The 22,936-nt window shown below is 37.0% G+C and overlaps 1 pseudogene; it reads left to right on the top strand.

Moving 5' to 3' along the window:
- Window positions 1-9,286: 9,286 nt before the first annotated feature.
- LOC142605624 (CMP-sialic acid transporter 3-like) overlaps window positions 9,287-22,936 on the top strand; it is a 51,006-nt pseudogene continuing 37,356 nt past the window's right edge.

The raw sequence follows: 22,936 nt of genomic DNA on the forward strand, positions 1-22,936 counted from the left end.
TTGTTCCATTTTGGTCAGGAAGATCCATCTTTGTGTACTTACATATATAATTGGAGACAACATGTTTAGGTTGAGAGCCCTTATTCAAAATCTAAATTTATTAAAACAAATTCTCGAGTTTGGGGGTCATTGTCCACCATTGCTACAACGATATTCATAGTGCTACATGTCTTTGCTCAATAGCTCGGCCTTGTTGAACCTATCTAGTCATATCATTCACACTCACGTCAATACACGGATCTGCATCATTTTGCAATGCACCGTTTTCAAGGATGCGAAGACCCACGAAAAGTTTATGATGCATTTAACACAACTCGGTATTGTCTTGTCAAGTTTATGTCGGATGAAACACAAGCATGCTAAATACTCTTCACATGAATACTTGTTCGACTGAATAGTCATAGCGATACATCGCAACTACGCCGAATAAGAGAATCTCACTATGACATTGGGAACATTTGAACAAAAAATTCGTATCGTGGTTTTCCGGCTGTATTGACATGACAAGCCTGAATATGTTAAATTTTATTATTGAATACACAGTGGAATGAGGTTATAAATGTACCACAATTCTTTTCTTATTCCTACACCACTAACTTTGTAGGTTGAGTAAGCTATGAGTCGCAACGCCTCAACATCATCTCGTACACGTAGAAACAAGTTTCAATCTACTTCAACAAATGAATTATCACAAGTTCCGGCGGATCAACAACTACAAACATACACAGACCACTATGGAGGGAAATGGGTTGGAAAGAAGAGAGATTTCGTTAATATGCCAATATACACGTACGAGAGTCTTGGAAGCGTTGGCCACATCATGGTCGGCAAACCTACAAAACTAAGTACAGATACCACCGCAATGGAGTTCACCGTAGCAGAGCCACCATGGTCAACCCTATACGAGAAGAGGTGTGAGTTGGAGGTGTATTGTCGATGGCACGGGTTACGAGTTCCTAAGGCACGCTCAACCGAGTTACCTAGAGATGAGCCTGCCAACATACTTGCTCGCCTTGAACAAGAGAACAATCAAATGCAAAGGCGGTTAGACCGTTTTCATGCAGTCCAAAAAGCTAGGAAGCATCTAAAGGGGAAGGCGCAAGAGCGAGCCATGAAGTCTATTAATGAAATTACTGCGTTAGATGATGAAAGTGACATTTCAGACTCCTCAGATTCAAGCAATGATGACTTCCAAAAATTTCTACCTACGAACATTCAACGTTGTTGTTGATGTCTACACGTTTTGTACAAACTGATCTGTTGTTGATCGTGAGGGCAAATGATCCTATTGTTCGTTGTTGGTATGTTATGAAAAGATGTACTTGTATTAGTGTTTGCAAGAATTATAAGTGCTTGGTGAAAATTATGGTCTAAACTCAATATTCCGTGAGTAAAACTCGCTTTTCTAAAGTAATACTGAATGTCATTATTTAAATTCTTTGACAAATTCTTTGAAATCAATTCGTCCATCTCCATTGTCATCAAAGACTCTGATCATCCTTTGGCATTCCACTTCCAAAGGTTCCATGAGCCCCACTGAACAGATCTAACATTTGAAACAACTAAACCACCGAGCTTTTTTTCTCAAATCAAATAATTTCCTACACGTCACGCCTTAACTCTCTACTTTTGTTTCTTTTTTTTCTTTTTCTTTTTCCTTTTTCTTTTTCTTGTAAATTTTAAATAAGATACAATTTTTAACCTTAGCATATCAATAAACTTCCCTAATTGACAACAATTGATTTGAAATGACTGGTGGCAATATTTATCCCATATTTTAAATTCATGGTTGAAATCTTTTTAGATCATTTAGTTGAAAATCCACCGAAATTATTGATTAATTATCAATTTATCTCAATTTTGTCTTCCGCAAGATTGTGATTATTAACCACAAATTGGCAATGCACCAAATGATAAAGTAGAAAAAACATCTCCAAAAGAAAAACCACTGCAGGGCCGGTTAAGGCAATTTATACTATATAAGGAGTTTACAAATTATAAAAGTAAAAAATAAAATCTTTGTAACTAGTCTCTATAACCCAAACACCCCGCAGATAACTCATTGATGTCATCATGGAAATTTAAAGCATAAAGCATGACATGTATTATGTAAGTAATGCAAAGGAGAAAAATTAATCAAATTGAATGTTTGAATATGATATTAAGAGAGACAGAGAGACAGAGAGAGGCAACCCGCCAAAGCTAAAGCCATATTTAGCCATCAAGGCTTTGTTGACAAGTATTATTCCGACAGATGTGACTACATTAAACATCCATGAGGCCAAATCAAGAGCACCTTTCCTATCAAACAGCTTTGCTGAAGTTATTTTTTTCTTCTGGTGTTGGAATTTGTCACCTCTATTTTCACTGCTCAGCCTTCATGAAACCAACTATTACACTGGAATGTCAAAAGGCACTACCTTTATCTGCATGATGAAACAAGTCATCCAACAAAGTCAGAATCAATGAAACCAAATGACTCTCTTTGCAGGTAACAAACATAATTGATATCAAAATATACACATCAACAAATTCTTTCACTGCAAACTCTAACTTATCTTTTCTTAAACTACATGCACTGACACACACACACACAAACAAAAAACCTTGGAAGCTTTCAACAACTACTGTCAAAAGTGAGATTATCAACCAAGAGCTTTGTGGCTCAATGAATATGCTCGGTCTCTTTTACGAGGAGAACCTACATTTGAATCCCCCTTTCCCTCACTTGTTTTAAGCAAACTAAAAAAAAATGAGATCAGCAATTGAACAAAATATCAAACCACACACCATATAAAATCTAGAAGGGCAAGCACACGCTTCTCCCTTCTTGTTGAAGTTATGTGATGAGAGGAAACACTAGTTGGAAAATTATTTTGTGATGTCAAGTATTCTAAAATCGACTCGGGACACTTTTTGAGACATTAGCTCTTTCACATGCAACATAACATGCTATAAACTCAAACATATGGCCTATGTCTTTCTTAGAAGGCCATTCTTCGACCAATCCACCGACATCTTCACTATCCGACCTCTCCGTCCGGGAAATGTCCCTATTAAGCATACAAATAAGAGAGTTCACCGTATCTTGGACCAATATATTTTGACATCCATTGTGGGAGCGGGGAGGAACAAGATGATTCGACTCGACAAGGCTTATGAGGATGAGAAAATCGGATACCTTGTAGCTTCATGGCCACAAGTCATTTTCTCATGAACACCACGTTGCAACACCGCAAACATCAGCAAGGTATTCAACTATCAGACGCAGAAGATCCAAAGCTGATACTGAATTTGAAGCTAATGCAGGTCAACAGTTGATTGTTACCATCCTCCGGTGTCATCTTGAGAGTGTAAGAGCCTGTGAATACCACAAACCATCGAGTGGTTGATGCGAAACACTAGAGTAAAAAAAATAAAAATAAATGATAGATTAAATTGTTATATTGGACTGTGACAACTAACGAAAATGTTAGATATCTAATGGTAAATGGCAACAAAATTCTAGGAATTGGCCCCGTTAAAAATCGAGTTTAAAAGAATCGATTTACATATATAAAATCGAGTTTAAAACCCTTGATTTACACTAAAAAGCCGCCTTTGCAAATCGAGTTTTAAAGCCTCGATTTTTAGTTTAGTGGTTCTTTTAAAAATAATAATATTCCGCGGAAATGGCGCCTTTAAAAATCGAGTTTAAAAGCCTCGATTTACATTAGTAAAAAGTGCGTTTGAATGTTGAAAAGGAAATCGAGTTCCAAAGACTCGATTTCCACCGGGATTTTTTTTTTTGGTTGCGGCCTCTTGCGGCGGTAAACAAGATTTAGTTTTTTCCCTTCCCCTACAGCAGTAAACAACTAGATACAACCAATCAAAGGGTACAAAAGAAACAAACAACCGGTCCCAAACAGTTACTATTCATTACTGGCTAGGCAAAAGCTGCACAACGCAACTAATGTGACGAGTACAATGGATAACAAATAGTTCAATTACAACAACATTCAACAATAAACAAAATATAGAAAAAAACAACTAACTAAAATTAACATAGTCTACATTCGGCAACAACATTCAACAAAGAAAAAAAAAACACTTGTACATGCATATACAGAAGATAACGACAAGTCCCACGTACATTGCCAAAACTTTAATCGAGTCTTCGCTCGCCTGACAAACATGAAAATACAATCGTTAGTTTCCAAATGCGAAGAACAAAAACCAAATGAAATTCATAGCATATTATATAAAAACAGTGAGAGCACTTGCCTAGTTTGTAGCACTACCACTTGTCGAAGCCCCAAGGGAATTGGGACAGCTTCTACGGTTATGCCCCTCTTGATGACACACTCCACATCGCTGCCTCGGTTGAATCTCCCTCAAGTCCGGATCTTCCCTCCGGCTTCCCCGTTCTCGTCGTACCCCGTCCATTTCATTCCTTATTCTTGAGGCCACAGGACGACCTTTGGCCCGCAATAGCCGTGGGTCGGGCACCCACCGTGGTCCGCGAACGTCCCTCCACAATGACTCGACTTTGGCACCACAAAATGATGTGAATATGTGTGAATGGCGTTGTTCAAACTATAACATGGGTCAATATAGCTGGTCGCATCGAGGTGCAGACCTTGAAGAACTTTAATTGCATGTGAACAAGGAATCTTCAAGTTTTGCCACTTTTCGCAACCACATATTCTATCAAATGCGTGCACTTCATGACTGTGGTTTCCCCCTCCACCTCTATGGTCGTTGTACGGGGTAAGCACTTGATATACACCAGTTTCATGATTAAAATTCCTCACAGTGTGGCCTGCGGTTTTCTGCGCATTTTTGTTATAGATCTCCATTGCATAATCACTCCACACCTTACCTCGAGAGAGATCTTCCGTAATTTTTTTATGTCGATCGTGGAAATATGCAACAAGTTTGGACCAAGTGAACTCAACCATTGCCGCAATGGGCAAACCGCGGGCACCTTTAAGTACCCCATTAAAGCACTCAGAGATATTGGTTGTCATTGCCCCGTAACGTCTTCCACCATCATGTGATCGGGTTCATTTGTCCACATCCTCACTGGTTAAATATGTGTATAGCATACAACGTGCAACATGGCGAGCAGTAGGGTCTACACCCCTCAGTAAATTAATCTCGGCCTCCTTAATGATTTGCATTATGGATTCAAATTTAGCTTCATGGGTCGCATATCCAGCTTTCAAGGCCAATGCCTTTAGAATCGGGTCATCAAAGCGTTTGTTGAAGTTGCTAGCAACATGTCGAAGGCAATATCGGTGATATACCTGTTCTGTTCCGTCCCTCCCTCTAGGCCACTGTCGAATGGCATTTTTGATACCTTTATGTCGGTCAGAAATAATGCAAATGCCGTTGGCAGGTATAACATGCTCAATCGAAGCCTTGAGACACTCTAAAAACCACCCCCAACTAGCCTCTGACTCCTTATCCACAACAGCAAAGGCAAGAGGCAAAACCTTTTGGTTGGCATCAGTTGCCATTGCAATCATCAAAACCCCTTTGTATTTACCATACAAATGAGTCCCATCAATAGAAATCACTGCCCTACAATATCGGAATGCAGCAATGCATGGAGCAAATGCCCAATATACATAGCGCAATAACGCAGAATTCTCGTATGGCCTAGGTATGGTGTGATAATTGTACTGGGTACCCGAATCCTGATCCAAGTATGCCAACAACAACTTTCGCAACCTTTGGTAAGACTCCTCCCAATCCCCAAATATCTTAGCAATTGCCTTTTGTTTTGCGTCCCATACTTTATAGTAAGAAAGCTCATATTTATACTTAGTATGTATGATGTCCCAGAGATCTTGTATACGAGCAGTGTGATTTTGTCGCAATTTTCCCACAATTTCTGATGCAACAAAATTAGAATCCATCATTTTACCGTCTCTTCGCAGGCCAAAGGGTATACAAGTGTGTGGACCCACATAAGACGTGACCATCCATAGACCATTAAGTTTAACCTTCATGAATGCCCCAACGTACCACTTGCAGTTGTCGTCAATGCATGCAGCGCACAATTTAGTTTTGGTCGACCTCCGGATTATAAAATTTCTATTATCATTTGCTGCGTATATTATCAATGCACGCTTCACCGCCTCTTTATTTGCAAAAGTCAACCCTTTATGAAAATGCATCCCATCTTCCCAAGTTGAAACAAATGGTATCTGAAGACGTGAAGGATCAACCATATTTTCCCAAGTATTTGCGTAAAATGAGTCGGCAGGAGGTCTGTAGGCAGTAGTCGCATTTGTATCATGCTGGATGCCAATATCATGGTCTGCATCACCTTCATCATGGTACTCCATATTTTCCTCTTCAAAATTGGGAACAACTTCATGGTCATCCATATCGTTCTCAAAGTCGCCTCGCTCAATCCTCTCTTCGTATTCATCCACATCATCAATATTTTCACCATCATTCGCGGCATGATCTTCGTCTTCGTCTTCCTCCTCTAAATGTGTCTCTTGAGGATGGAGGGGTTCACCAGTATTGGCAACATGATCTTGAGATGGGAGCGTATAACCTCCCATTGTATACCCTCCCATTGTAGTACATCCATCATCTAGGGCTGTAAATTGTAAAGCCGTAGTTGTTTGTTGCACCACCTCAGTATCAACTTCTACAAGCGGCTCCGAACTTACGTACAACTCAGCAGCATTTACTTGGGGCATTTTTTGGATCCTATTAAACATCATCTTTACATGTTTGTCTTCTTTGATCTCCATATACCCGTAATTTATCCGTTCATGAAGGACTTCTTGTGGGTAACGATAAATAATCTTGATGTCATACCAAGCAGGGTTCAAACTCAATGAGTGCATTATTTTCCTCTTCAAATCATCCAACTTCTTCAACTTACGACGTATCATCATGTAGTAGCATTCAATACCCGGCCCTCTAAATGGGAATCCGTCAATCTCTCCAGGATTGTCAAGGGGTCCACCATAGTATACATTTATATCAATATTCTTCAGAGATTGTAAACCTATTAGAGAGTAAAGTATAATATGTTAGTGACATATTTTATCTCTTTTATTTAACATCAATTAGAAAACCTTGAATATCTACTCAAAGTACAAAAATTACAACTTCTCACCCCACATCACATACAAACACACTCAATCATTATCATTTCGTACTCAAACAAATAAAAAAATTAAAGACAAAACTCACCCCCATTACAAAATTTCGACTCAATTCTAACAAAAATATAAATAAAAATATCAAACCAAACAACAAAAGTCATGAGGATGTGCAAATGAATGAGTGCAATTTGATCATGAGCAATCAAAATTAGACATATCATCTAATTTCAAAATCAAGGCATTAATATACAGTTAAATATACCATAAGTGATATACAAACTCAAATTTAATACAAATTATGCAGAAAAGGAAGCAGATAAATTCACCGAAAGCTAGCAAAAAGACTTCCTAGGTCATGAATAAAATATATATATATATATATATATATCTTTCTCCTTACTTTCTAAAATAGATATATATATATATATATATATAAATATATTTATATAAATATATATAAATATAAATATATATATATATATATATATATGTATGTATGTAAATATATATATATATCTTTCTCCTCACTTTCTAAAATAAATATATATATATAAATATAAATATAAATATAAATATAAATATAAATAAATATAAATATAAATATAAATATAAATATATATATATATATATATGTATGTATGTATGTAAATATATATATATATATATATATATATCTTTCTCCTCACTTTCTAAAATAAATATATATATATATATATAAAAATAAATATAAATAAATAAAATAAATATTAATATAAATGTAAATATAAATATAAATATAAATATAAATATAAATATAAATATAAATATATATATATATATATGTATGTATGTATGTAAATATATATATATATATATATATATATCTTTCTCCTCACTTTCTAAAATAAATATATATATATATAACAATAAATATAAAAATAAATAAAAATATAAATATAAATATACATAAATATAAAAAAATATAAATATAAATATAAATATATATATATATATATATATATATATATATATATGTATGTATGTATGTAAATATATATATATATATTTATATAAATATAAATATGTATGTAAATATATATATATATATAAATATGTATGTAAATATATATATATATATATATATATATATATAAATATGTATGTAAATATATATATATATATATATATATGTATGTATGTATGTAAATATGTAAATATGTAAATATATATATAGGTAAGAGTGAGGAGAACATTACCTGACATGAGGATGTGCAAATATGCTACTAGGATTGTATGAGAGTGAAGAGAGGAGCAATGTTTGTGTGAGAGTTGAGAGAGGAGCAATGTTTGTGTGAGAGTTGAGAGAGGACCAATGTTTGCAGGATTGTATGATGAGATGGTTTTGCTGAATGTGTGAGAGAAGAGCAATGTTTGCTTTCCTGTACAGTTTTTTTTTTTAAGATTCCTGAGAGACCTAGGAGACCTTTTTTGTGAAGACGTACACGCGTGCTTTCTTTTTCTGAAAATTCACGTGATACTTACTTTCAGAGACAATACACTACTTCACGTGATATTCTTTCTGAAGATATTTTTTCTGAAGATTTACACTACTTCACGTGATACTTTTTCTGACTGAAGATATTTTTTCTGAAGATTTACACTACTTCACGTGATACTTTTTGTTATATTCAAGACCAGGTCTTCATATCAGAGATACTTTTTGTTATATTCAAGACCAGGTCTTCAGATCAGAGTTCAGACTCTCCAGAGAGAGAGACATGGAAGTGACAGATGGGACCCACCCCCACTTAAAAATCGAGTTTATGAGACTCGGTTTCCATTTCAGGAAACCGAGTCTCTAATACTCGAGATCTAAGTGGCGTTTACGTGGCAAGAATCGAGTCTCTAATACTCGGTTTTAAAAATCGAGTCTTAGAGACTCGATTTCCAGGTGGATGCCACCTGGCAAAAACGCCACATCAAACTAAAAAACCGAGTCTTAAAGACTTGATTTTTAGGCCTAAAATCGAGTCTCTGAGACTCGAGATGCTAGTAAATGATATAGTTTAGAAACCGGGCCTGCTAACTATATAGTTAGCAACTGAGGGTTATTTTGCTATTTTCTCCTCACCATCTCTGAACCACAGTCTATTTCTTAGATCTCTCTTTTAATTACTTTCCAAAATATTCAGATTATTGTCATTTGGAGAAAAAATTTCCCTTTTTGTTACTGCAAATTGCTATTGGATCCAACAGACCCATTTCACTTTAACACTGTTTCTCTCTCTCTCTCTCTCTCTCTCTCTCTCTCTCTGTGGGGGATTGAGCTCTCCTTGTTTTCCCACAAGATCTGATTGCAATTGCTCGCTTTTCTGACTGTATTCAACTGGGTATGATTTTGTTTTGTTCTTTCTTGTCTTTTCTCATTCATTTTCTTTCAGTATTATCGTTTTGGTGATATGGGTTTGTGCTATTTAAGGAAAATATGCGTGTATGCGTGTTCTTTAAATCAATCTCAATGACCCAGCTGAAATTTTGAATATTTTGTTAGATTTGATTCGAATTTATTGTTAAAAATTTCTATATGTTGTTTGAGGTAGTAGTGCATAATGTCTATGTTATCATCTTAGTATCATGCTTAAGTGTAAGTTTAGCCATGTTTATATAAGCTCTTGGGTATGTTCCCTTGTAAGCTGATTTTCAAGGTGAGTTCTACCCATGTGTTTGCATTATTTAGTATTGATTGAATGTTTGTATTATTGGGTATTGATTGAATAACTGCGAATGGAGCCACCAAAAAAAAGAAATGGCTACCATCGGGTGAGTGTCAATAGAATGAGCTGTTGTAGACGATGGCTGTAAAGTATGGTGGTATGTTATGATTCTAGTGTTCCACGTGGCTTAAGTGTACAATGTGTATATAAGCTCTCAGGCACCCTTCCCTTGTAAGCCAACAACGGTGAGTTCTATGGTTCTACCCATGGGTTTGTATCAATCTAGCTGAAATTTTATTTCTTTATATGTGTATGTTGGGTGACTTTGAAGGCATACATTAAAATTTACTTGTATACTTATCCGTGATTAAACATGCACATTTTCATGTTTATGTATTTATATTTATAACTGTATTTATTTATATGCTGATCAGTTCGTGTGTTATATGTCCATGTGTTAGTGCATATGTAGCTGAAATTTAGTGCACATTTTCTTTCAATGTCTGTAGGGTGTGTGTGTGTGTGTGAATGTACAGACTTGAAAAATCATTCATACATATTGTTCATGATTTCATGATTACACGTGCATAAATGGCTCGATACTATCATATATTGATAGTATAAATAAGGCCTAAGCACATTGACACAAGTATGTTCCACACATCTATACTGTAAAGATGTTTTTATGTAATGAATGTAAATGCCATCCACAGCCACGTGTATTGACATGTATATAGGTATGCTTACTCGCACTAATAACCAGTTCTGTATTATATACATGTCAAATATAAACTTTCTGTTAATGGAGATGGTTTTAATTGATTTTTGTGTTTTTCTTGTTGCAAGATATTATTCTCGAATGCTAGTCCAGTCTTAGCGCAATTTCATTGGTTTTGAAAACAGTTTCATAATCAGGACTGGTGGGCAATTGGATGCAAAACGGGATGGTAGAATGCAGTGTTTGCCATTCGAAACTGTTGTCCCCAACTTCTAGAACTGTTTCAAGGGCATATGACCGGCATAGAACTGATGTTTCCTCAAAGAGTCGAGTCCTGAACATCCTTTTGGTTGTTGGAGATTGCATCTTGGTTGGTCTACAGGTGAATGAATTGTTCTCATGAACTAAATCATTCTAATTCCAGTGCAAATGAAAAAAAAAAAAAAAAAAAACTGTTTTCCTATGGGTAAGTTACATATGCACTTGATGGGTCTTGAATCCATAATCTTACCCTTTTAGCGTATTCTTAAGGGGGAGGAAGTTCTTTTTAAGCTAGAACTCATTGACCAGTGCAAACGGTAATGGAAGGAGACGATAATAAATGCACATATTAAAACATATGTACAAAATTATCTATAAAAAAGAAAGTACAGTTTACCACTTTTACCAGCAAATAGGTGAACACACAAACACGAATTTATCAGACACTTTGTGGTTTTAAGCATTTTGGTAACTACTTAAGGTTGTCTATACTTACCTGCCATATGATATTTGTATAATTGATGAATTGGCCCAGCTATATTCATAAGTCTTTTTTGACATAAAATTTTGACTTCATCTTGCTTTGTGTAACTCAATCAATCATGAAAAGTCAGGATAATATTTTTTTATTCATTAGAATTAGAACATAGACTATCTTAAGTACTTTGCAATATAGAGTCTTAGTCTTACTATTTTAGCAATTTTAATTTCTTATTATTTTCTAAACAACTCGTTTTTTTTTGTTGAATCATGGAAAATCATGACCAGTGTTATGATTGTCTTAGAATTAAGAACATAGACTAACCATTGTGCTCTATTTTAAATGCTACTTCCTCCCCTTATAAGAACAAGGTGGAGAGAGAGTCTGTGGGTTCAAAACCCATCGTGTGTGTAGCTTACCAATAATAACAAGGAACATTTTATATTAACTTATGAACTGAATATCGATTTTGTAAGACAGTCTTAAGCTTAAATTTTAGCAGTTCCTATTTAATCATTATAAGTTCTCTTATGTATTTTTGTTTCCTTTTGTGCAGCCTATATTGGTCTATATGTCCAAGGTGGATGGGAAATTCATGTTTAGTCCTATTAGTGTTTACTTTTTGACAGAGGCAGCAAAAGTTATTTTTGCTATTGTTATGCTTTTGATCCAGGTATATTTACACTTTCATCATTAGCAACATTAAGTGAGAAATTCCATTTTTATTTTCTTTTTTCACCGGGTTTCTGAATGGAATAAGTGCTGATTTTCATAATATATCTTGTCAATCGGAAAAAGTTAAATTTGTAATTATTATTATTTTTTTCCTGGACATATGAAATAAAATGTTACAGGTGGAAGGAAATAAAATTGTTTCCAAGTTATAGCCATATAACCTAGGACATAAACTAAGGCTAGGGAAAGTGTTCCTTGTTAAGTTATCCCAATGTGGACGCAATTTCAATAACCCCATGTCCAACCTTTGAGATAAATTTTCATTTTGGTTGGTAAGTCACACCATGCATCCGGTAGGTATTATAAACCTCACCCTCCACCTAGCACATGCATGAGTGGACACAACTTCAAGAATCATGACAATTTTCTCTCTATTTTACTCTAGATGATTAATCTTTGTGGTTTTCATTCATTAACTGTTGGTGTTTTCTTGTATACTTCCGGTGTACCGGGATTGTTCCCTTTGCCGTTTTTAAAAGAACTATGTACTTAAAATAAAACTAAGACATACAGGTTATGCAAATAAAGATAAATAATTTTCATGAGGTGATAATGTATCTACATGACCTCAATCACCTTCTATATCATTAAGCATTGTCAATTTGCTTTTTGTGAGGCTCGCAAAAGCATTAAGCTGGGGCATGTCAATCCACAATGTTAAATTTTCAATTCTCCCAAAAGCTTATACTATTAGGAGATGATAGATTTAATTATTTAACCACATAATTCTAATACTCCCCTTCACGTGTGGGTTCAAACTTCCTTTTCTAATACTCCCCTTCACGTGTGGGCTCAAACTTTCTTTTAATAAGTGAGGCACAATACGTGAGATTTTAAATGAGAGGTAGAGTTGAGAAGATAAGGATCAAACCCGTGACCTCTTGTTTTGATACCATATTAAATTACCAAGTCTTCTAAAAGCTTAAGCTGATAGAAGATAGTAGATTTAATCATTTAACTACATAATTCTTTTTTTTTTAATTGGTAATAAGAGTAATATTATTGATGAAAGAAAGGAAAGGAAAATACAAGATGTTCATGATGATGAACACAGAAAAGCAGAAATAGAAAAAAAAGTAGAAAAGAAATCAAGAGACTATTCTAAGAGATGAAATGAATTCTATAAGAGGAACAATCCATAAAACCCCAGCACTGAGACCAATCAAAAAGAGTATGTTGGCACAAATCTTTTAAATCAGCCAACGTCTTCTCTGTGTCCTCAAAGGAATGACGATTTCGTTTTGTCCATACTATCCACATCAAACAACCTGGAATCAAATTTCAAATATCTGAATTACTATTCCGAAGCTAGAGACTGTGACTCCAACAAGATAACCGCCTCACCACGGAGCCTAGCATGACTGATTGACTACCAAAAACTTAAATCATAAACACCCATAAAGAGTGTATAACAGGACAATGAAGAAGATGGTCCACAAATTTCCCATTACAAAGGCACATACAACACTGATTTGCCAAAGAGCGACCCTTAAGCATGATATTATGCAAAGTAAGAATTTGACCAAGAGCTGCTTTCCACAAAAAGGAAGCCACTATTTTAGGGACCTTTGCTTTACAAACACCCTTCTGAGGGAAAAAAGAGCTAGGAGCATCCCGGATCTCATGGTTGAAAGACTGAGTATCAAACTTGTAGTTGACTGTGAAAGTGTTTACGGTTCCTAATCATTCAACCCTAACACAAAATATTGTTTATATGTAAAGTACATGATATTACTGTTTTGCCCCTATTACTCATAACACTCCCCCTCAAGCTGGAGAGTATATATCATACAATCCTAGCTTGTTACATAATAAACCCAAACGAGTCTTACATAAGGCTTTAGTAAACATATCAGCAATCTGGACTCTTGTAAAAACATAAGGAGTAGCAATTACACCATCTTCTACTTTCTTCTGAGTAATATGACAATCTACTTCAATATGCTTGGTTCGCTCATGGAACACAGGATTGGAGGCAATGTAAATTGCTGCTTGATTATCACAATGCATAGTCATAGGCAGCTTCACAACGAATCTTAATTCCTCAAGTAAATGCTTAATCCACATAAGCTCACATGATGTGTGCCATGGCTCTATACTCAGCCTCTGCACTAGACCTGGCAACAACAACAGTTTGTTTCTTACTTCTCCAAGTAATCAGATTTCCTCCCAGAAAAGTGCAATACCCAGTAGTGGATTTTCTATTTGACGGTGATCCAGCCCAATCAGCATCAGTGTAGGCTTCTACCCGTAGGTGACCATTAGTTTTATACAAAAGACCACAGCCTGGATGTGCTTTAAGATACCTCACAATTCGAATATCTGCCTCCCAATGTGGAAGCCGAGGATCTTTCATAAACTGGCTCAAAACACTAACTGCAAATGATATATCTGGGCGAGTAATTGTGAGATAATTTAGTTTATCAACTAAACGACAATATCTCTCAGGATTAGATAATAGCTCCCCCTGATCTTCATACAATTTGACATTAGGATCCATAGGAGTCTCCACTGGTTTAGATCCTAACAAGCCAGTTTCTTCCAAAATATCCAACACATACTTCCTCTGTGATAAACTGATGCCTTCTTTAGATCGTGCTACCTCAATACCCAAGAAATAGCGAAGTTTACCCAGATCCTTAGTTCGAAAGGAGTTTTGAAGGTATCTTTTCAAATCATCAATACCCTGCTTGTCATCTCTGGTTATTATAATATCATCAACATATACTATCAACAAAATTTTTCCTCTATCAGAGGTATGAGAAAACACAGAGTGATCAGAGTGGCAACGTCGCAATCCAAACTTTAACACTACTTCACTGAATTTACCAAACCAAGCTCTGGGAGATTGTTTAAGACCATAGATGGCCTTATGCAACCTACACACTTTTCCAGACTCCCCCTGAGCAACAAACCCAGGTGGTTGCTCCATATACACCTCTTCCTTCAAATCACCATTCAAGAAGGCATTTTTAACATCTAACTGAAATAATGGCCAACCAAAATTAGCAGCCAGGGAGATCAAAATCCGGACAGAAGAAATTTTAGCAACAGATGAGAAGGTCTCAGCATAGTCAACACCGTATGTCTAGGTATACCCTTTGGCAACCAAACGAGCCTTCAAACGTTCAATAGAACCATCAGGCAATTACTTCACAGTATACACCTAACAACAACCAACAATAGTTTTCCTTGGAGGACGAGTAACTAAAGACCAAGTAGCATTTTCAAACAGGGCAGACATTTTTGCCTCCATAGCAGTTTTCCAACCAAAGATGGACATAGCTTCCTGGACAGACTTAGGAACAACAGTAGAATTCAAGGATGTGGTAAAGGCATAAAGAGATGGAGACAAGTGACCATACGAGACAAACTGAGAAATAGGGTGAGAGGCACAAGAACGCTTACCTTTGCGCAAAGCAATTGGAAGAGAGGTAGGATCAAGAGTCGGATCACTAGGCGGGGTAGAGGTCTCGGTTGGAGGTTTCTGCCGACGACAATATACCTGAAGTGGTTTCTGAGGAGATTCAATAGGAGACACAGGTGGTAGGAGAGGAAGACAAGGAGGGGAACTGTCACTAGCAACCGAAGGAGAGAAATAGGACTGAGATTCATCAAATGTGACATCAGCACTAATGAAACGACGCCGAAGAGTAGGTGAGTAACATCGGTATCCTTTCTGAGTACGAGAATACCTAAGAAAAATACATTTAATGGATCTAGGATCAAGTTTGTCACTCCCTGGACCTAAGATATGAACATAGCACACACAACCAAAGATCTTAGGAGGTAGATGAAACAAAGGTGCATCAGGAGAGAGCACAGTATAGGGGATTTGACCACCTAGAACAGTGTAAGGCATACGATTAATTTGGGAACATGCATATGAAACTTTAAGGCATGAGTGACCTCTAACAAATGACGCATTTTGCGTTCAGCAACACCATTTTGTTGTGGAGTATGGGGGCATGAAGATTGGTGAATTATACCATGATCATCAAAAAATTGAGACAAAGATGTATGAAAATATTCATGAGCATTATCAGACCGAAAAATATGAAGTGAAGCATTAAACTGAGTCTTTATTTCCATATAAAAGGATTTGAAAATTGAGTACAATTCAGATCGTTCTTTCATAAGATAAAGATATGTGACTCTAGAATAATCATCAACAAAAATGACAAAATATCTAAATCCCAACAATGAGGGAGTGTTTATTGGACCCCAAATATCAGAATGAACTAAATGAAAAGGACTACTAACACGACTCTCACGCCTAGAGGCAAAAGACACCCTATGGTGTTTACCCAACTGACATGCTTCACATTGTAAAGACTCAATTTGATGACACGACGGAACTAATGACATCAAATTCTTGAGAGATGGATGACCAAGGCGACAGTGATGCTGAAGAGGCGAGACAGACAAATGAGAAGCCACTAAACGGGAAGAACCACATTGATCCAAGTAATAAAGTCCACCGGCTTCATGCCCTCCACCAATAATCTTCCCCGTCTTGAGATCTTGAAAGATACAATGAGTGGATAAAAAAATGGCAGCACAATTTAAAATTTTAGTAAGCTTACTAATTGACAAAAGGTTAAAAGGAAAATCAGGAATATATGAGACAGAAGAGAGAGAAAGATTAGGACTGAGATTGGCAGTGCCCAAACCAGAAACTGTAGTGGCTGAGCCATTTGCCAATGTAACATTGGGAAGACTACTAGATTGCTCAAGGTCAGAGAGTAAACCTGAGGTACCTGTCATATGATCAGTAGCACCTGAGTCAATGACCCAAGGGTCCTGAGTGGCAAGACAAGCAGCGGAAGTACCTTGTTGAGCGAAAATAGCAGTAGAATCAGACCCAACAGAGTTGGAATGCAGAGACAAGAGGCGATTGTACTCTTCCTCAGGGATAGAGACTACTCTGGATGTTGGTGGAAGTGACTGTGAAGGCGGTTCTTGAACTTGAAAACTAGCTTGGTGAGCCGAGGGTTTACCATATAACTCCCAACAAAAGTCTACTGTATGATTTTCACCATGACAATAAGTGCACTTACGAAGACCACGTCCTTTACCACGGCCCCCTTGGTCACGACCTCCACGGCCTCGGCCCCCACGACCTCGATCTCCACGACCACCTCTATTACTCCCCATATAAGTGGTAAAGGCAGATTTATCACCAGAAGGTAATGCATCAATATTGGAGGAAGAGAAATGGTCAGTACTAGAATCAGATAATGTGGCTTGTCGAAGTCTACCAAACACTTCACTCAATGAAGGGAGGTCTGAACTAGCTAAAATTTGTGATTTTACTAGATTCAAACTTTTAGGCAATCTAGAGAGGAAGCGAACAACATTCATAGAATCTTGTTGTTTCTTCATAATTTTAACATCAGAGGAGATAGGCTGATAATTTAAGTTCTTCGCATACACCCTTAAACTTGTTATAATAGTCTTCCAAAGACATATCACTCATACTCAAGGAGAAATAATTTTGATGGAGATCATAAATCCGCTTCAAATTGTTAACACCAGAGTAAAGTTCCTTGGCTTGTTCCCAAACAAGTTTAGCAGTTGGTAAGAAAACCAAACTACAATTGATCTTAGACTCCATGCTATTCCACAAGCAACCCCTAATTTGTGCATCTTCGGCTCTCCAATCAGCAAATTTAGGGTTTGTGGGTGCAGGAGGTTCCTTAATCACATAATCAAACTTCTTTCTACCAAGAAGAAAGACTTCCACTACCTATGCCCACTGGGCATAATTACTACCATTTAGACGAATGGAGGTAATTGATAACATATCAGGAGAGAAGAAGTAATTAGGGGGCTGAGCACTGTCTTTGGACTCCATAATAGCAATCTGAAGAACAAACTAACTCTAAAGAAATATGCTGAACTGAATTAAAGCAAACTCCAACCAACAACCAATATACTTCAACCAATCAGCCACGCCAACAGCAACTCATCTATCAAAGAATCACCACCAAACTATTCCAAACAACAAGGCAGCAACAAATCCATACCAAGACCAAAAAAGGAAATGCCCAGTCCACCACTAAACATCAACCTAAGGTTGCCTGAACAGAAAATCAGAGACCGTATCGAAGACGAGGAGAAAGAAAAAAAAAACAAGTCAAACCATGGTTGAAAACCCTCAATAGAAAACTTCGGCAGCGGCGCTAGGGTGCAAGACCGGCGGCGCGAGGACCGGTGAGTAAGCTAGATAATCGCCGGAGGAGGGCGAGTAAAACCCTGCCTCTCTCGTGGTCAGGCGACGTCGATTTGGTGTCGCGAGACCAGAGAGAGGGTCACCGGTGCGGGACGACTCACTCAGCCACTAAATCGAGATTGACGGAGGTCTCGGTTAGGATCGTTGGAGCTAGTGAGTCAAGTTAGGGTTGTCGGTGACAAAAATACCGGTAGGTGGTGGTCGGAGGGTTAACGGCAGTGGCGGGTTGTTGCTTTGATACCATGTAGTTGACTGTGAAAGTGTTTAGGGTTCCTAATCATTCAACCCTAACACATAAAATATTATTTATATATAAAGTACATGATATTACTGTTTTGCCCCTATTACTCATAACAGAACTTACCATTTCCGTTGAGGCACCAACATAGATTATCACTCCCTACACCCCGGGGAATACAAACTTGGATAAAATCAAGAAGAGAAAAAACTGCATATAGCCCCCTGTCTTAAAAATCCTGGTAGAATCTCAAGTTCCAAACTTTATCATTTCCCTCCTCCAGATGGCACAAAACATCAGAAATACTGGCTTTCTTGTCATTTGAACACTTGTATAGCTCATGATAAAGGATTTTAAAGGGGTCATCCCCAACCACCTATCATGCCAGAAGAGAATACGAGTACCATCACACACTATGATAGACAAATGCTTAGAAAAGCTCTCCCACCCTTCATGAATACTACGCCATAATCGACACCCATAAGCCTTCCTGCATACTTTAGTACTCCACCTCTCTTTACTCTCTCCATATTTAGTGGAGATAACCCTCCACCAAAGATGAGTAACTTCATGTCCATACCTCCAAAGCCATTTCCCTATTAAGGATTGATTAAAAGACACTACATTTCTTATCCCCAACCCGCCCATTTCAATAGGTGAGCACATAATTCTTACACACAACAATGTAAGAAAGACTGCTTCAGATGTTTTAGTAAAACAAAAACTGCACAGCTACCTCAGACTCCAATACCACCACTTCTGACCTGGATTCTTGCAGGCAAAATTCTTCTAGATTGGATTCCTAAATGACGGAGTCGCCAAATTGCCCAAACTGATGTCCTAATCAATCAAAAAGTGACTGCGCTTAAGTCCGTCAAAATTCTAGGTAGTGGAAAGTCTATAGTGACAGAAAAGTAGAGAGATTTGCTCACCTCAAATGTGTTTAGGCTCCTTATGTTTATCTCAATTATTTTCTGCTCTTTCATTCAAGATTACCTAAACAAACCAATATAGCACATTGCAAGTTCTGTTTAACTCTTATTTGGCCATAGCCATGATCAAATAAGTTAAATCATTCATAAAATCTTTCTGTTCAAGCTTCTTTGGACATGGAATTAACAACTGAAAATGGGAAGGGACAAATTTTGCCAACTAATATATATTTGCTATGAATTTTGAAGTGTTAAACATACACCATCCCATTCCATCCCTTCTCATGCTTGTTTTAAAGGGTGCCTTCTACAGGAGTTTCAGATTTTAGTTAGTACTTACCTGTAGTCAGAATCTCAAGCAATAGAGATCTCCTTTCATATATGGTTGCTTAGTTCAGTTATAACCAATGCAAATCTAATTTTAAAATTTTACCTGAGCCTCTAAAAAGATCAAAGCCTTTGTCCTTGAAAGCAAACCTTTATTGAAATTGAGTTTTTTTTTTTGGTAAGTTTCACGCACCCAATGGACCTTGAACCCACAACCTCACCTTTCCCCTAGAACTTATAAAGGGGAGGAGGTGCCAATTGAGTTAGAGCTCATTGGCTTTGAGTTTTAAGAGAGGCATTCTTTCCTGGCAGTGGTCATCGCCTTGTTTAATCTATGCTTCAGTGACATGGGCATTTGCAAGGATTTGTAGATGTGGTGGCACACTGTCACTATTGAAAATGGCTTTAATATAGAGAAAATTATGGGCGTCAGCATGTTTCTATAACGTGTATCTCTAGGTGTGTGCAAGAGACGTTTTCTTCTTTTTTACTTCTTGCTTTTTTCTTCCCCCTTGTGGAGACTGGGGGGAGGTGTTAAGCTGATCCCTTGATTTGGTGCATTAGGCTGTCTCAAGCCTGTTTGTTATGCTTATCCTTGCTTACAGCTTAAAGCCTTGGCTCAAGCCCAGTGAATAAACTGTTGAGTGTGAACCCCAAATGAAGTAACAATCAAAATTAACTGTGATAGTTAATAATAAGAGTGTGTTTGGATACCGTTTATTTTTTTAGAATTAAAAAACTATTGTTGAAAGTACTGTAGATAAATGTAAAAGTTAGTTGAAATAGTACAGTGAGGCTCATGAATAGTGTCAAAAAGTGTAGTGGGCCCATGAATAGTAGCAATAATAAGCTGAATAGTGAAATAATTTTCTTTTTTCATCCTAACCCAAATGCACACTAAAGCATATTTATAGAGAAGTGGTGGATCTGGAAAGAAGAATTATATAGAAGTGGTGGGAGCTAAATCCTTCAATCGAAGTCTTTTTAATATTCTTGTGAAGTGTGGTGGGAGAGCAAGCTTTCTCTTTTCTTCCTTCTATTTACTAGCATAAACTTGCAGCTAATATCCTATATTTCAACTTTATTATTTCCAGGGTCAACGTAAGAAAGTTGGTGAGAAATCTCTTCTCTTTGTGTCTACATTTGTACAGGTAATAAATATAATATCATTTTGAGTTTGGTTTTGTATATTTTAAGACAATTTTGGAGTGTTGTATATTCTAGAGTTTAATTAACACTGTGGTTTGATGACATGCCGATAATGTATATGCCTTACAGAAGAAAGTCATTATTGAATGACTTCCTTGGGTAGCATCCTTGATGCAGGATAACCTAGGCTTCCCACCTAGATTAGTCCTACCGTAGACCTTAGGCTTCCCACCTAAGGTGTTTGGCTTCAACACCAAACAAACACAATGCAATCTCTACAGATAATCTCAATAATAATAATAATAATAGTTTGTAAAAAAATACAAAAGGAACCATTTGGAGCTTTACATACAGCTTCCAAGAATCATAATGATAAAGATAAACTCTCCTTAACAAATCCTAAACAATCTCAAATACTCATACGATAACCCTAATAATCTCAAATACTAATCCAGTACTAAAGATAAACCCAAATAAAGATAACATAAATGATAAAGATAATCTCCACAGATTTGCTATCATGTGGTGTCCCAACTCTCCTGGGGTGGGAGAAACTTGACCCCATCTAGTAAAGCTCATAAGGATCAAGTGACATCAGAATAAGCTCCATTGAGCCACAAGCTCACTGGGTTAGCATGGCGCCTCCATCAACGCTCATATGTGCGGATGATAGGAGGTAGAGATGAGGTGGTAGCAAGTGTATCCAAGTAAGCCTCCAAAAGAGCGGGGTCAAGTTGCTGCAACTCCTCTCTGGTGATCCATGTACAATCAGAATTAGGTCGTCCTCGCCAGCGAACCAAGAAGCGCTGAACTGTTCCATCCCTAGTGAAAAGAGACTGCTCATTCAAAATAACATCAGTAATATCTTTATGTGCCTTTTGGAAACAAGATGGTGTAGGGCTGGGGACAGGGTTAGCCAAAGAAGAAGAGGGTGGATCATCAAAAGGGTCATAAGGAATAAATACTGGACCTTTAAAAGCAATTAAATCAGCAATATTAAAAGTAGAACTAATACCATAATTTGAAGATATATCAATCACATAAACATTATATCCAAGTTTCTTTAAAACCTGGAATGGGCCAGCACTGCGAACCTGCAATTTCTTAACGGTTCTTGAAGGATACCGTTCAGGCCTGATACGACTCATAACATAATCTCTTACATCAAAGTCTAAATGATGTTGATGTAAATCAACCTGAGTCTTATACTTAAGATGACTAGCATGAATTCGTTTGTTGATCTCTTTATGCAGCTCATGCACGTGACTAGCAAACTCTACTGCAGACATAGAAACCCTATCATGTGAGGACATTGGGAGAAGGTCTAAAGGTCTCCTAAATGTATAACCATGAACAACTTCAAATGGACTCATACCTATGGACCTATTGACTAAGTTATTGTATGCAAATTGGGCTACAGGGAGTATAGATTTCCAAGTCCTACCATTCTCACCTATAAGACACCTTAAAAGATTTCCTAGACTCCTATTGACAACCTCAGTTTGACCATAAGTTTGAGGATGGTATGCTGTGAAGAATTTCAACTTTGTTCCCATCATGTGCCAAAGGGTCTTCCAAAAATAACTCATGAATTTAACATCCTTATCTGACACAATTGTTTTAAGTAACCCATACAGCTTAACAATCTCATCAAAGAAAATCTTGGCTACCTTGGATGCATCAGATGTCTTAGAGCATGGAAGAAAGTGAGCCATCTTAGAAAACCGGTCTATCATCACTACAAGAATGGAATCAAACTTCCTAAGGGTACGGGGGAGACCTAGTATAAAGTCCATGCTAATATCCTCCCAAGGATGGTGTGGAACTGGTAGAAGAGTGTAAAGGCCAGTATTTTGCTTGCAATGCTTAGCTAGTTGGCACTGGCGACATTGACCAATTATCTTGGCAACATCTCTCTTAAGACTTGGCCAATAGAATTGCCTCTCTACCTCTTCAATTGTCTTATCACGTCCAAAATGTCCTGAAAGTCCTCCCGTGTGCATTTCCCAAATCAAAAAGTCTCTAACTAACGTGCGGGGGATACAAAGCTTA

This window comes from Castanea sativa, chromosome 8, assembly GCF_040712315.1.
Source record: "Castanea sativa cultivar Marrone di Chiusa Pesio chromosome 8, ASM4071231v1".
Lineage (NCBI taxonomy): Eukaryota > Viridiplantae > Streptophyta > Magnoliopsida > Fagales > Fagaceae > Castanea > Castanea sativa.